Source organism: Plecotus auritus (genome assembly GCF_963455305.1).
Source record: "Plecotus auritus genome assembly, chromosome: 2".
Lineage (NCBI taxonomy): Eukaryota > Metazoa > Chordata > Mammalia > Chiroptera > Vespertilionidae > Plecotus > Plecotus auritus.
This window is the reverse complement of record NC_137771.1, coordinates 156,037,197-156,054,541: the sequence shown is the minus strand read 5'-3', so window position 1 is coordinate 156,054,541 and position 17,345 is coordinate 156,037,197.

Sequence of the window (17,345 nt, the reverse complement as noted above, 5' to 3'; positions counted from 1 at the left end):
AGGAGAAGGGAGCAGAACAGGGAAAACATATTTCAGACCTGACAATTTTACTGTCTTTGGTTTAGTGAGGACAAATCAAAGTTCGACATAGAAGTCTGTGCCTCACAGCTGCAAAATCAGGTAGTTCTGATTTGCATGATTTATAATTTTAACATATCTGGTGGTGACATGAATTGATTAATAAAGTGTTGCTGGAGAGTTTGTTTATCAAAGCATCGCTGCATAACAGTCTAGCTTTACTGGCCCATTTCATGCATTGAGTTCAGGGTCAATCCTGAGGGAAGAAGCCATCCTGATGAATGACAGACACAGGTGCTTTCAGAACAGTGGATTGTAAATGAACAGCTCAACACCGGATATTTCTTTCTTCTTCCTCTTCTCCTCCTTTTCATTAATATTAGACATGACCAAAGAATAAAATGAAAAGACACATGTCTATTATGTAGCCCTCATTCTAACTTCTGACCATTTCTTTAATAATACAATATTTCCTTTTAAAACTAGAGACCAGATTTGCTCAGAAAGTTTGCGTTATTCTTAACATAGAGCAAGCATTGGTGAAATGTATTTTGAAATTCATCTCTTCGGTTCAAAAGGCAGCCAGATAACAAACATACATTATAAACTATTGCATGTGCTTTGCATCTGTCTTTACTTCTTGAAGATAAATTTTATTACATTCATTTGCAATGTGCAATCTTATTAAAAATGGGCTAGATGGGAGTGCATTGTTCTAAACAGAGGTTACTTCTTTGAACCTAGCCACTCATTAAAAAACCCCACCAGCATTAACCGTCTAACTGAAAAATGTTTTTTTCCCAGTAGATTTTTTTTTTTTGTCCTTTTGCTAGGCTCAAGAAGGAAGTTTCCAGATTGTTGAGAACATCAGGCATATGGCATAAGCAATTGATGAACCTGAGCCATGGGTCGGAAAGATAGTCTCTTCTTTTTTTTTTTTTTTTAAATATATTTTTATTGATATTTCACAGAGAGGAAGGGAGAGCGATAGAGAGCTAGAAACATCGATGAGAGAGAAACATCGATCAGCTGCCTCCTGCACACCTCCCACTGGGGATGTGCCCGCAACCAAGGTACATGCCCTTGACCGGAATCGAACCCGGGACCTTTCAGTCCGCAGGCCGATGCTCTATCCACTGAGCCAAACCGGCTTCGGCAGATAGTCTCTTCTTTGTGTAGTGGTATTGGGTCACTTCTGGTTGATAGTAATTTTCCAAATAAGTGGGTGTCATCTGCTAAAATATCTGTGCTCACCTGGCTTGAGTAGAAAATGATGGTCAGGGAGTGGCCATTTTGGAAGAGCAAAATTGGGGATAGTAAATGAGTTCTGGAAAAATATTAGAAGTGAACTCATCAGTTCGTTTATTCATTCCTCACTTATTTTTATACCTGTTTACTTAGAGTAATATAAAGTTCATAAAAGGTCTATTTTTCCCCCAAAATCACTAGTCTCAGTATCTTAGCAAATTCTTGTTTTGAAACTCTTGTGGTGAGCATTTACCCATCTTCCAATGTATTAGAACCCCCAATTTTTAGCCAAGCACAAGGCCACCTAGAAGACTAAAGTTTTATGGTTTCTCTTTACTAATTGCCAGGGAACTACAAGCATCTTTTGCAACCAAGTGTAACTAAGTTCTTGTTAATATGATGCTAATGTGGTATAAATGGAAATTGGACAATTTCTGGGGAAAATCTCTAGAACGCATGGCCCTTTTTTTTTTTTTTCCTTCCTCTTTGTTTTCAACTGGAAATGGACAAATGCCTGGATCTCTAACAGAATTTTGAATCATGAATTCACCTGGGGAATGGTCATCAAGAAAGAAGAAACCGATCCCTAACACTGAGGTACACATACAAGCCCTGGATTAACTCCTAGATTTCAAGACAGAAATAAATTCCTATCTTATTTAAATCATTGTTATTTTGGAGTTTTTTGATTCTGATTTGTTCATTTGCAAAGGGCAATTTTGTTATTGCTGTTCCCCTTGGCAACCAATACGGCAACCAAGAAATATTTACTAAATATGTAATCCTCCAAAGCTAGACAAAAATTAGTAGTTACAAAAAAGAAAAGATAGATATATTTATCTATATCAAAATATAAGACAAATATTACTATAAACAAGTCTAGGGAAATATTTATCTATATCAAAATATAAGACAAGCCAAAACCGGTTTGGCTCAGTGGATAGAGCGTCAGCCTGTGGACTGAAAGGTCCCAGGTTCGATTCCTGTCAAGGGCACGTAACTTGGCTGCGGGCACATCCCCAGTAGGGGGTGTGCAAGAGGCAGCTGATCGATGTTTCTCTCTCATCGATGTTTCTAACTCTCTATCCCTCTTCCTTCCTCTCTGTAAAAAAATCAATAAAATATATTTAAAAAATATATAAGACAAATATTACTATAAACAAATCTAGGGAAAATTGATATGGAAAATTTAACAAAAGAGATGATACAAATCCTAATCAAAAGTTTTTTTTTTAGTTGGACATTTAATTTTGTTTGGATAATAAAGAAGTTTAAATATATTTAATAAATTCAAGCAATATACCGCTTGACCAAGAAATTGGAATTTTAAAATGTTTACTAGTATATGGGGATAGACCAGAGGAGTATGAATACGTTTATATATTGCCAAAAGACTTGGATATTGCTGGAGTCATGTATCACCAGAAGTTACATGACTGAATATCTGGTTACAGTACTTGGTTTAGTGAATATCAGTGTATTAGAAGTTTGTTTGACATATAGAGGGATGTTTAAATCATACTGACTATAATTTGACTTCTTGGATTCAGAATGCAGCTTGGTATCATCCAGTGCTTCAGGGTTGTCATTATGAGCAATTACTATTATATATAGCACTTTAAACATAGTAGGGTTGTCTGGCATTCTCTGGATGTTGCTTTTTTAAAAAAATGAATTCCTCATGTCAGCTTAAAAAATCAAAATTGCAAAATGGAAAGAAAAAGCAAATACTCCATAAAGGAGGCAAAATAAGCAGCAGAACAAACAACTCAGACAAGAATCAATTTAAATTGCTTATGCATTTAAAAGATGCTCAAAGTTTTTAATAGGGAAATCAAAGTTACAATGAGGTATTATTTATACTTGTTAGATTGTTAAAGATTAAGAAGAATGAGAATGCCAATTACTTTTAGTAATGCAGGAAAAAGAATACTTTTACTACATGGCTGGCTGTACTCACTTCAGCAGCACATATTCTAAAATATACATGACTGGTGAAATTGTTAAGTGCTACTGCCTTTTTAGAAAGCAATCTGGCAATATCTATTAAAATTTTAAATGCATTTTCTCTAACTTAACATTCCCACTCCCAAAGAAATAAAACTATGAGTAATGACACATGTAGAAAGACGACAATTACATTTTTCATAATGGTAAAAAACAAAACAAAAAAACCTAGAAACTTCAATAGGGGGATTGCTGAATAAATTATAGCACATCTGCACTTTGGAATATCATACAGACATTACAATAATAAGCAGAGCTCTAGCAGTTGGTTTGGCAGGTGTTCAATTGCATGAGAAAGGCAAGATATGGAGACCTATGTATATTGATCCACTTTTGTTAACCAAGAACAGCCCAGCCAGGCTGGCTCAGTGGTTGAGTGTCAACCCGTGACCAAAGAGATCCCCAGTTCGATTCCAAGTCAGGGCACATGCCAAGGTTGCAGGCTGGATCCTCAGTGGGGGGCGTGCAGGAGGCAGCCAATCCATGTTTCTCTCTCATTGATGTTTCTATCTCACCCCCTCTCTAAAATCAATAAAAATATGTGTTTTAAAAAGACAACCAATAACAATGTGTGATGTATTTGCATGTCTTCATGAGAATATAAGCATGGATAAAAATATAAATGGATGAATTCTAAATTGTTAACCCCATCATGAACGAGGTGGGTGAAAGCAAGACAGGTGATAGAAGTGGAAGGATAAGAAGATGCAAGATCTGATATGGGTTACACAAGAGGACAAAAGCAAGCCAAAAAAAGTTTTATAACATGTTTGAGTTCTTTATATGTTAAATTAATTACAAATGTGCTCATATATATGTAGGTATGTAATATACAGGTATATATACATTTATATTTCATATACCAAATTCTAATCCTTACACCCAGAAATACTGGGCATCTTATTTTAAGAAATTTTATTACACAAAAATGCATGTTTATTATAGGAAAATTAGAAAATACAGTGATGCAAAATACTTTCAAAGAACCCATAATTCCACCACCCAGAGATAACCATTTTGGGACTATTTTTAACTGCATATATTTTTAAATATACTGTGATACTGTTTTACAATTCATTCTTACTTAAATACTACAATAAACTTTTCTAATAATTCTCTTTCTCATAAGTTTATGATCTTGTTTTTTTTAAAATATATTTTTATTGATTTTAGAGAGGAGATGGAGAGAGAGATAGAAACATCAATGATGAGAGAGAATCATTCATCAGCTGTCTCCTGCACTTCCCCCACTAGGGATCCAGCCCCTAACCCAGATGACCGGAATCAAACTGTGACATCCTGATTCAGAGGTTGACACTCAACCACTGAGCCATGCTGGCAGGGCTATGATTTTAATTTATAACATAAAACCATCACTTTATATCCACACATCAAGTCCTTTCACAAATGTGCTCATCCTTAAATTACATGGTTAGATTTGAGAAAGGAAGAAGATGGACATCCTGGAAATGAGAGAATTTGGAAGTTTTTTCTTTGTAAGTATGCATCAAACTCGTATGAAAGACCCTGTCTTTCCCTCCCTCCATCCTCTAATACATCCTAACATCTTTTATGACATTGACCCTTCTATCCAGGTTGGAACAGAAAAGAATAACTTCTTATAAATTGTTTCAATGCAACATTTTGTGAATTAGTTGACTCTCAGATTATTAACAATAGTGTAGTCAATGCCACAAACCATTTCATCTTTAGCAATTAATATTGTAAGACTTTGGGCTCTGTGTATTAAAGTACTTGACCAACTACATTTTAATTAGATTATTTATGGTCCTAAAAACATAGCATATCTTTGAAGTAGTTTCTACGTTGGAAATGATTAATTTTATTGTCAGTTATCCATAGGATTTGATCATTTGAATTTGGCAACTGTTGACAGAGTTTAGCTTTTACTTGCTTTACTTTTGTTAAGACACCACTTACTCTACATTAAGGCCCTTTTTTTTTATTTTTTTTAAATATATTTCTTTATTGATTTCAGAGAGGAAGGGAGAGGGATAGAGAGATAGAAACATCAATGATGAGAGAGAATCATTGATCGGCTGCCTCCTGCACGCCCCCTACTGGGGATCGAGCCCACAACCCGGGCATGTGCCCTTGGCCAGAATCGAACCTGGGACCCCTCAGTCCGCAGGCCGACGCTCTATCCACTGAGCCAAACCGGCCAGGGCAAGGCCCGTTTTTATATCCCCTTCCTTTCTCTTTTCAGCTGGGAAAACAAGTATCCCTGCCTCACACTCAGCAAGTCCTCAGATCATGTCCTTTCGTCCAACATCATTTTGTTATAACGTTGATGAGATGCTGTGATAGGAACTTAATTCTTGTTTAAATTGGTTTTGTTAAAAGTTTATCAATAATGTTAAGTAAGGACTCACTGTACTGGGTTTATGTAAGACATCATGGGCCAAATTTGAGTCCCTAGGGCTGCCTATCTACCCTGTAGATTTGTCAACAGCCACATCACAACTCTCTAATCCTGCTCTTTCTTTGGGATTCTTTTAAAAAAATAGAGCCACAAAACCCACCCCTCCCCACCACATAAACTTCCTCTTTCTCCCGCACCACCTGCCCTCAGAGTTCAATGGTACATGCTCTCTCTCCTCTTGACCATTCAAAATGGAAAGAGGTTTATTACTTCTAACAGCTGTCTCATATTCATTCCAAATTAGACCCCTCTGAAAACCCAATCTGGTTAGTTTTCTCTGTATTTTGGACGCTTCAAATCCTCAGAGCTCCTTGAAATGCAAATTAAACAGTTTTGTCGGCTTTCTCTGATTGATTCTTTTTTAAAAGTTCAAACACAGCCACACACTCTTTTGCTCAAGCGCTAAGCACACATGAAAAATGGCCTCCAGTCTCCCAAAGGCCAAATGGACAGCTTTAATGTCCATTCCCTACAAACTGAAAGCCAGCCAGGGTGAGATTTCTCTTGCTTCATCTCATATTGTCTGGGATTCCGTGAGGTTACTGCTGACTATCAGTTTACCCATTCTAATTAAATTGCATTCCTGTATGAAGCAACAAGGATCATCTCAATTAGACTGCCATATTGGCTCATTTTAGCATAACTGATTAGGTATAATTATGCAGCACTTGCTTCAGCATTCATTACTAGCCCATTTCTGCCCACAACACTACTTTAACAGGCTTCAGTATAGGTGGCTCTCTACTATCCTCTTTTTCCCTCCTTGAGAAATGGTGAATTAATTGGGAGAAGAGTTATGTAGAACTGGCCCATCGGTACTGAAAACTGATTGTGTGAGCTGTTTCCTACAACCCAAGAGTTCCACTTTTTTATATCATTTCCCAAGTTACTTTAAATATAGTTTGAAGACTCCTTTGCTCCAGTGAGATATTTTCAGGTTTTTCAAATGCTTTCAAATCCTGGAAAAATGACTCAAAGCCAAAGGCTTGGATTGGATGTTTCCCCCTTTATAGTAATTGGTTAGCTGTTTGCTTCATCTAGACTGCAGGGGAAGAAAATTTCCTGGCTGTTGGAAGAAGCAAATAGCAATAAGTTTCCTTAGACAGAAAGAACACTTTTAAAATTACACTTCAGGAGGAAGAAATTAAAGAATATTATCAAAATTATGAGCTAATAATTGTTTATTATAATGGTTACAAGATTAGATTTTGAGACCCAACAATCTAGGGTCAAATCTCGTCTTCAAAAAATTCTAGCTTATCATCTCTGCCTCTGTTTCTTGTTTGTAAAAGGGGAATAATAAAAGTCCTATCTTATAGGGTTGCTATGAGGTGCAAATGAATTCAACGATGCAAAGTGCTTAGAACAGTGCTTGGAACATAGTAAAACCTTTAATAGGTGTTGTTTTTTAGTATTCCTAGAGTGGTCTAAATAAATAGTAGACAATTATTATTAACTACTAGGGGCCCGGTGCACAAAATTTGTGCACTGGGGAGGGGTCCCTCAGCCCAGCCTGCCCCCTCTCACATACTGGGAGCCCTCAGGGGATGTCCTACTGAAGGCTTAGGCCTGCTCCCCATTGGGAGTGGACCTAAGCCGCAGTCTGGCCTCCCTTTGCAGGAGGCGACCGGGCTGATCAGGGGAAGGCGCCAGCCCCATCACCCCGCTGCTGCAGCCACTGCCAGTCACCACAGCCACCAAGGTATCTTCATCAACACAGACTCCAGTCCCTTCACCATGAAAAAATGACAACTTTCTTTAAGCATTTTCAAGATGTGTCTTTCATAAGATATGACATTTCTTTCTTTATTTTTCTTTTTATCCTCACCTGAAGATATGTTTCCATTGATTTTTTTCCCCTTTCCTCCGATCCCAAGCTCGGCCCCTTCCCAAGCCTAAAGCCTCCTCCTGATGGTGGGCTGGGAGTGACCTGGGTGCTGAGGAGGTTCCCGGGACCCAGGTATGTATGCAAATTAACCGCCATCTTTGCTGGGTTAATTTGCATACTCTGATTGGCTGTGGGCGTAGCGGAGGTACGGTCAATTTATATGTTTCTCTATTATTAGGTAAGATTTTCTTGGCAATTTTGAAAATATAACCCTTAGCTTAATTGTTCAAAGTCATTGGAAGAGAGCACTAGAGCCCAAGACCCAAAATTGATGCCACCAGATGTGCATTACTGCTTCTCTTATTAATATTGTCTAATCTTATTATGTAGCAAGCATTTAGAGAATGAGTTAAATTAATCTTTGGATTTGGGTTATAGAAATGGAATCGTTTTCTGGCAAATCACACCCTTACCTCAGAGACATTTTAGGTATGAAATCTAAATCCATGAGTTCAGTTTCTCAAAAACCAGTAGACAAATTTGAAAACAATAGCAACATTGACTGAGGTTGTCATTGACCTTGACAGAAGTATACATTAATTCATACTGGTTTGCCCTTTCCAAGGTAGGTGTTTTTTTCCTCTCTCCCTTTTCCGCCAATATGTTGAATGATGAGTATGAAAGACAACTTGTTTTTCTTTACTATTTTGTTTCCCTTGGGGGTTATCCATTATATAAAATAAAATATTTTAAGAAAAAAAACATACAGTGTATTTGTAGAATGGAATTGTTCTGAGGTAAGACTTTCAATAATTTATTTTATAACTAGAGGCCCGATACATGAAATTTGTGCAAGAGTAGTGCTGAGAACCAATTCCAGCATGTAATAATTACAAGAGTTTTACCAAAAGGTTGGTGAAGCTTGGGAGGCTTAACAAGGGTGAGTCACATATGTAATTTACCTTTTGGAAATGTCTAAAAGGCACTCCCCCCCAAACCTGAATAGGATTGTTAACTGCCAGACAGCTCAAGGCATTTTATTGCCTCCTGTTGGCCAAACACCTGAACAGCTGTAGGCTATTCCCAAAACTGACAATGTTTCTGTATGTCCTTTGATACTGTACCCTTTGAAGTGTATATTTCCACCTTGCCTTAGGACATGTTGTGTTGAATAAAAGTACGGGTCCTTGGTCAAAGTAGAGCCTTCTAGCTCCTTCAGCTGGAAGCTCCTCTGACCCCCAATGCCTTTCAAAAATATCTTTTTCCCACAGACTCCTTCTTAATCATCTACGCGTAGCCCTTTCTTCAGAATGCTGAACGCTTTGTAAGGATTGCAAAAAGAACCCTGGCAGAGTAGGCTTTCCTTCCCCCAGCTGCCGGCACCGGCTTCCCTCTGGCACTTGGGACCTGGGCTTCCCTCGCAGAGGGAGGCCCTGCCCACCCACCACAGCCCGCTGGTCGGTGGCCTGGGCCTCCCTCTGTGGGTGATCATGGGGCGATGCCCGGGCCCCTGACCAATTGCATCGCACCCACTTGGCTGGCCTGGCACCAGTGGGTGTCATAGCATGGTCGTCTGGAAGGTCATTGGGTCTAATTAGCATGTTATACTTTTATTATTATAGATCTCTTGGAGAATGTATGTTCATTATTGCACTTACCTTCCTGAAAAGGATTTGTTGAGAAGTCTTATCTTCTACTAGTCTCAAATCTTGAGAGTAGAAGTCATGTACTGTAAATAAATTTAGTGATTCTAAAAGATAATGTATAATATAAAACCAAGGGAGTATTTGTATTATTCTTATTATTTGTATTTTTCTGGTTAACATGATCTTAACCCAGGATAATTATGAGTTTCAATCTAAATTATGAGTTTTAACATTAGTTTTCTTCAGTTACTCTTTCTAGATCTAGCATGAGTATTTTTTTCTGTACTGCTCAAAACTGTCCATACTTTCATTCTGACTCCACTGTCATTGTCTGGTGAACTTGGGCCAATCATTTGTTTTGTTGGTTCTTTCCATGCTCATCTATAAATTATGGCACACTGAGATAACTGCTATTAAAGAGCTTTCAGTTCTTAAATTCCACAGATTCAAATCTTGGGATAATACAATTTGTATTTCTTAACCAATATTTTTATTTAAAACACTAGAGGCCCTGTGCACGAAATTCATGCAAGGGGGGCGGGTGTCCCTCAGCCCTGCCTGCACCCTCTCCAATCTGGGACCCCTCGAGGGATGTCTGACATCCCTCTCACAATCCAGGACTGCTGGCTCCAACTGCTCGCCTGCTTGCCTTCCTGATTGCCCCTAACCACTTCTGCCTGCCAGCCTGATCACCCCCTAACCACTCCCCTGCCAGCCTGATTGATGCCTAACTGCTCCCCTACCAGCCTGTTTGCCCCTAACTGTCTTCCCCTGTAGGCCTGGTACCCCCCAACTGCTCTCACCTGCAGGCCTGGGTCCCTCCACAACTGCCCTTCCCTGCAGACCCAGTCACCCCCAACTTCCCTCCTCTGCCAGCGGGGTCACCCCTAACTGCCCTCCCCTGCAGGCTTGATCACCCCCAACTGCCTCCCTTGCAGGCCTGGTCCCTCACAACTGCCCTCCTCTGCTGGCCATCTTGTGGTGGCCATCTTGTGTCCACATGGGGGCAGGATCTTTGACCACATGGGGGCAGCCATCTTGTGTGTTGGAGTGATGGCCAATCTATGTATTACTCTTTTATTAGATAGGATAGAAGCCTGGCACATGGGTGGGGGCCAGCTGGTTTGCCCTGAAGGGTGTCCCGGATCAGGGTGGGGGTTCCCTTGGGGCATGGGGCAGCCTGGGCGAGGGGCCTGTGGTGATTTGCAGGCCAGCCACGCCCCCCGGCGACCCAAGCAGAGGCCCTGGGATCTGGGATTTATTTATCTTCTACAATTGAAACTTTGTAACCTGGAGTGGAGCCAAGCCTTCTGCTTGCTCCGTGGTGGCAGCCATTTCTGTTGGGATTTATGTATCTTCTATAATTGAAACTTTGTAGCCTTAAGCAGAGGCCAAAGCAGGCCAGGGCTGCAGAAGCTTGGCTTCCTCCATTGCCGCGGGCAACCCTAGCCTGCTGCTCTCTCCAGCTCCATGGCTGCCGCCATTTCTGTTGGGCTTTATTTATCTTCTATCATTGAAACTTTGTAGCCTGGAGTGTAGGCCTGGGCCGGCAAGGGCAGGCAGAAAGCTTGGCTTCCTACATTCCCAGGGAAACCCAAGCCTCCCTCCTACTCTCTGTGGCTGCAGCCATCTTGGTTGGGTTTATTTGCATATTCCCTCCTGATTGGCTGGTGGGCGTGGCTGGTGGGTGTGGCGGAGGTACGGTCAATTTGCATATTACTCTTTTATTAGATAGGATAATCTGCTTATTTAAATTTTCCCTCCACACTCAGTTCTCTTAGTATAATCAACCAGTTGATTTATATCCTCATCATACTCCTTTTGAACCAAACACCTAGATTTTCATTTTTCATCCAACTTAGAAAATGAAGTGATGCTTTCTTAACCAAGGACATATTATCTGTAAGGACATGTTGCATCTTGATTAGAATCTTTTCTAACCAAGAACATGATCTCCCCCCAACACCTCCCCCCCCCCACCCCTGAGCTGGAGCTCAGCATGAACACAAGAGGCAGCCTGATGGGTCTAATATGTTGGTTCGTTCTCTACCCTGTGCAAAGGACTGGAGTCTGCTTTGAATGTAGCAGACCTAGTCCCTGCCCTAAGATTGCTTTTGTTTATGCTTAGTAGGAAGATAGGCAATTTAACAAATAATAATAAAGATATAGAATGAAGATTACCATGATACAAGTAGTAAAGGGATCTAAGAATGCATGTAAGAGAGACACAACCTAGGGAACACCTTCCCATAGAGATGTCACTGAATGTAGACCGGAAGCATGATTGGGAATTAGCCAGGGGGCGGGACTGGGCTGAATGTCCAGGCAGAGGTCAATTATGTGTGAACACCCAGAGGTCAGAGAGTGCTCCTGGTACCCACTAGCAGCACACTAGCCAGGTCATGCCTGGGGATGGAGAGTAAGAGAGATGGGATGGGAACTTCAGGCAGGTCAGAGACTGAAAAGTTCTGCAGGCCCTGTTAACATGCTGGACTTTGCTTTAAGTACAATGTGGGAAGGTTTTCAATAAAATGGTAATATGATTCTCCCTGTATATTGTGCCTCATTCTGGACTGTCTGCTGTTGAGAAACTAATTGGGAGAGTAAAGCAATAAGCCAGGAAAGAAATGGTGATGGCCTTGATTGGGGTGCTGGCAGGGGATTGGAAAGGAGTGAATGATTCTGAATGATATTTAGAGAAAAAAGTCAACAGAGCTTGGCATGTGATTGACTATGAAGGTGAAGTGAGAAGTAGGAATGAAAACGACTTTCACATATTTGGAATCCCAATGAGATACCATTTCCTACCTCTCTGAGTCTTAATGTCTTTGTGCGATGTGGGTTATTATATGTTCCACCTTGAGGACTTTAAAACACAGCTCAAATAAAGTCAGACCCTCTACCAAAGCAAAGGGAAGGTCCTGGATCCATGAGACAACTCACCCACGTTCACCCAATGGGCAGAGAACCAGCGGGCTCAATGGGCCCTTTGCTGGATCCTAGCACCGAGTCCAAGTCCAAGGGATGGTCCTGGGTGAGCCTCTTTGGAATCCTGCCAACTACGCCAAGTAATGTTAATGTAAAAAAACCATTGAAACGTGTTAAGAATTTTTGTGAGTTTATTTGAGCCAAACTGTAAACATATGCCGGGAAGCAGAACCTCAACGAATTGAGATAATGCTCCGGAGAATGGCTGGTTACATTTGTATTCATACATTGCCATCAAAGGAGGGACATAGGTGGGTTACATGAAATTCATTGTTGATAGATTAAGGAGGTGGGATAAAACAAAGCTGGGAAAATCCCTGGGATTGGATAAAAAGTGAAATGATGGACACATACTTAGGTGGGTGCAGGAACAATTAACATGATAATGAAGGAATTTGTGGTATCTGTCCTGGCACCCACCACTTTTGGTTGGGTTCCAGGGGCTCCAGATAAAGGGAAGTTACAAGTTACCCAGACATTTCAAGGGTATGTTATCATAGATGCAAAAAGACAGATAGGCTCAGTTAAAGTAAAGGTTGACCTTGTCCGTGAAGATACTGGCCTAGGATGTAACTGCCCACCATAACTGTGTTTAGTTAAAGTTTAATTTCAGACCATCCTTTGTGGTTACTTTAGGTCTCTGAGTTTGCAAGACTGCCATGCAGGCCTCCCCTGAGCTTGTCAGGTCAGCATGTGGCCCCTTTCGTCCACACCCTCATAATCTGCTGTGGGGTTAAAAGAGTTATTATATGTAAAGCACTGGTGTACAATAACCCCTCAGAAATGGCAACTATTATTTGCTCTTATAAAATAGTGTTGGTACTGACTCTACAGGTGTCATTTCAGGGACTTTTAAGATTCCATCCTTTGGGTTACAAAATAATATTTTAAAAATATAATTATAGTTGAGCAGGTCATGCCTCCATGACTTGTATCCTCCTGCCCATGGCTCTCTCTCAGCATTTCTCATTATCCATTGTAGGCACTGACACACATCCCCGCAGCCCGGCCCCCACTAGAGCAGGAACTTCTTGAGGTCTTATTGCTCTTTTCACTCACAGAGCCTAAGAGGGCATACTCTAAAATGAACACATGATATACTTTATTCAGGCGTTTTTCTCTGGGTAATAGCAAGTAAACCGAGTGCAGAGCTGGAATTTTGATCAGAGACTGGGGCAGAATAGGACAGGTAATCCTGGACAGGATAGAAGGGCCATGGGAAACTGAGAGAGGGGAATCAGTGGAAGGAGGAAGTTGAGGAGGGGTGGAGGACAGAATCCCAGAGTGTGAACTGGATTGCCTCTAGACCTGGAGTTGTCATCATAATCACCCTTTGAAGTGAGTGCTTCAATAATCAATAATTTGTGCAACACATTGATTTGCAATTCAATTCAATTAGACATTTTACCATTTCGTTTTAAGGAGAGAAACCTCCTTAAAGCCCCTGCTTTTATAGAAAGCTAAAGTGCATGTAAACAAATAAAATGCAGACTTGTAGTTGGTGAAGGGGTGGTAGATGTATGCACAAAGACTAAGCTCCTAGCAATTTTCTATTGAGTAAACCTTGCTGAGTTGAGACATGTAACAGATTATCCCAGCAGCATGAATATTAGGAGAATCCAGCATCATTTGTCTACCCAGTAGTGCCCCTAATTAAGAGCACCTTGCAGCATTTCCCCAGATCCGTGGCGTTCAGTGGGCCCTGTAACTAGATGTATTTCCCTTACTGCCTTGAGACACATGTTCCAGCATGTGGGAGTCATTTACTGCTTGATAATGCTCCCCTTCCTCTGTTGACATCTGGTTAAATCCATTCTCATTTTCAAATTCTTTGTCTCCAATTCTAATAACAGAAGAGGCTTTGTCTAGAGATTCTTAGTGTTTGTTTACTCAGGGGAATATTAATATTTCCTCTCATTACTTGCATCATGGTTTCCCAGCAATGGAATCCTTTGAAAGTAAACATGTATAATAACCCAACTTGATGAAGAACTCAAGTGAATCTAATCAATTATGATGAAACCAACTAGAAAACTGTTGGGGTTGCTAACGTGGAAATAATATAACTCTTTTAACAATTTACTTAGTAGGCCTTGGTTGAGATTCTGCTTACAGTCAAGGCACTAACATGCCAAGGTGATATGGATGTCAAAGAAGGATGTCTCTGTGTTCCCTCCCTCCAGAAATTTATTGTCTGGCCCTGATTGAAGGAGATAAAATTGCCTAAAAATAGGCTCACTGTGGCCAGCAGTGAGAGGACCAGAGGCAGTGTGACCTTCAGGATAGACACTGCCTAGGTAAATGATGCTGTTGTCACACCTCCATCTACCCATCTACAGCTGTCACTTTGAAAATTTCCCTCCCTGCTTTTCAAAGATACTGTCCTCCCTCGTGGTTTTGCACATCTCAACCACTAAGCAATTTATAATGCAAAGCTACCTTCCTGCACTCAAAGGCTGAACACATGCTTGTTGAATAGCAATAGAGTAGTTAACATTGATTGAAATTTTACTATGCACCAGACACTGTACTGACTTCATTTACATACAATCTTCACATTGTCCTGGAGAGAAATTAAGAACCTGTATTAGGACAAAGACTGAGACATAATTTCTTCATTAAGGATATTTTGTAGGCAAAAACAGAAACTCACTCAATGTAATTTAAATTTTAGGTGGCAATAGGAATTAATGGAAGGTTATCGAAAGATCTTATGGAAACCAAAGGCAGGAGTTGAATCTAGGTCTCAAGAGGTACTGTAACCATAAAACTTGTGAGAACATAAGCAAGCAGTCTCTCTTTCCCTATTGCTGCTTCTCCTCATTCTTGTGATTCCCTCTCTGTTGAGGCTTCTACTGATTACCAGGCTTTGGCACCATGTCACAATGCCAATCTCAACCCCCAAGTTTGCATTACTTCATCCAAGCAAAATTCCCAGACTGAGAATGGCACCTAAGTCCCAAATCTGTATTCCAGGGAAAGATGGCCTGATTGCCCTTGATTGGATCAGGTACTCACATCTGGTGTAATCAGGTGGGCCAAGTCACCAGTGTCACCTTACAGACATGACAGCTTGAGGTTTGTGCATGTGAATGATGGCAGGCACTGCTCAGAGAAGTGTGTGGGCTCAGCAGGCCCTCCAGATCAAGTCTGCTAAAAGTGGGTAAGAATCTGATCATTACAGAATCAATAGAACTTGGTAGCCAATTGAATGTGGGCCTGAGAAACATGGAGAAACTGGAAATGACTCCTAGGGTTCTATGTTGGGGGACAAAGAGAGCCATTGAACTGGTAAACGGAGGAGGATGAGGGAGCCTGTGAAAAAAACAATGTGATGAAAAGATCTTTCATGTCAAGAAAAACATAACAAGGTCTAAGGTTTTAGCTGAGGGTGAGCTACAGTCCAGCCTCCACAGTTTCCCCTAAACTCTCCCACTATGATCTTTGCCACATGACTACCAGGGTGTAGAGATTTTTCTCAACAAATTTGCCTAATGTGTAGCCGTATTTTAAGACAGAAGGAACTCCCTCCCCCCACCACACCCAACCCAATCCCAATCTACGACTAAAAGGGCAAAGAGTGTGTTTGTATTATACATCATTGTACACACACACCCAGCCCATGTAGGCAGTTATAGATGGGCAGTAAATATATATTTAATGGGAGAATAGATGGACATTTTAAAAAAGCTATTTACAAAAATGCCTAAATATTTTGCAGAGAGAAGCACAAAATGCAATCAGCATAAAAACAGCTAATTTTTGTTGTTGTTGATAATCCTCACTCAAGGATATTTTTCCATTGATTTTTAGAGAGAGTGGGAGGGAGGGGGAGAGACAGAGATATATCAATGTAAGAGAGACACATTGATTTGTTTCCTTCCGCACACACTCTACCCAGGGCCAGGGATGGAGCCTGCCACCAAGGTACATGTCCTTGATCAGAATCAAACCTGGGACCCTTCAGTCCACAGGCCAATGCTCTATCCACTGAGCCAAACCTGCTAGGGCAAAAACAGCTAATTGTTAAATTAGAAATTTTATTCTTAAAATGACTCAACGCTCTAGTCTTTTTTTTAAAATATAGTTTTTTATTGATTTCAGAGAGGAAGAGAGAGGGAGAGACATAAAAACATCAATGATGAGAGAGAATCATTGATTGGCTGCCTCCTGCATGCCCTCCCACTGGGTATCGAGCCTGCAACCTAGGCATGTGCCCTTGACTGGAATCAAACCCGGGACCCTTCAGTCTGCAGGCTGACGCTCTATCCACTGAGCCAAACCATGTAGGGCACTCAATGCTCTAGTCTTAAAAGTAAGATGACCAACTTGTCCCAGCTTACCTGGGATTTACCTGGTTTGAGCATTGGAAGTCCCAAGTACTGGGAAATGCTTCAGATCCTAGCTACCAGGATGGCCCATCAACCAGGATAATGTCACCTCTCACATGGCAGGTGTTTTTTATTTCCTATCAAGGGCAGTTAGATTTGGACTAACATGATCCTTTCTAGGTCAAGATCAAAAGCTCACATTTTAACTATCCCTTCCACACAAGGCCTTCCCATTCCTCATCTTTACCTTGTTAACTAGGTAACTAAGATACATTTAATTCTGGAAATTGCATTATATCAGTGCAAATGGAAGAGTGGTGGTTTATAGAGAACTTGGTCTCTGAAAAAGTGAGTGCTGAAACAGAACAGAAGGGGTTTGGCGGTACTACAAACAGAATGACAATACACATCAGTATCTAAGGCCTCTCTGAGTTCAACTTCCTGATAGTAATGTTGTCTAAGTAACCCGTGAATAATGGAGACAAGTAATCTGAACTTTGTAGTTACCAAAATGGTGTACCTTTGTTGCTGATTTATAAATTGCCATCCAAGTCATCTGTTCTCTCAGGCGTGAGATGTCCATATGTCTCTATTTGCGTGGGGTGGTATCAGATTATGTCTGTTGCTCGCATTTAATTATTACTAGCACCCCCTTTCACTGTCAAAAGTGTCCCAGTATAAAAAAATATGTCCATGTTTGGATAATAAATAATATGTTCACCACACTTACGGGCATAGCTGTCTGACTCTCAGAGCCTAATCATCCCAGTACGAGTTGATAAATCAAGCTCCTAAATGTTCCAAGGGCCCCCCTGGCCCAGATGTGAGGAAGTCAC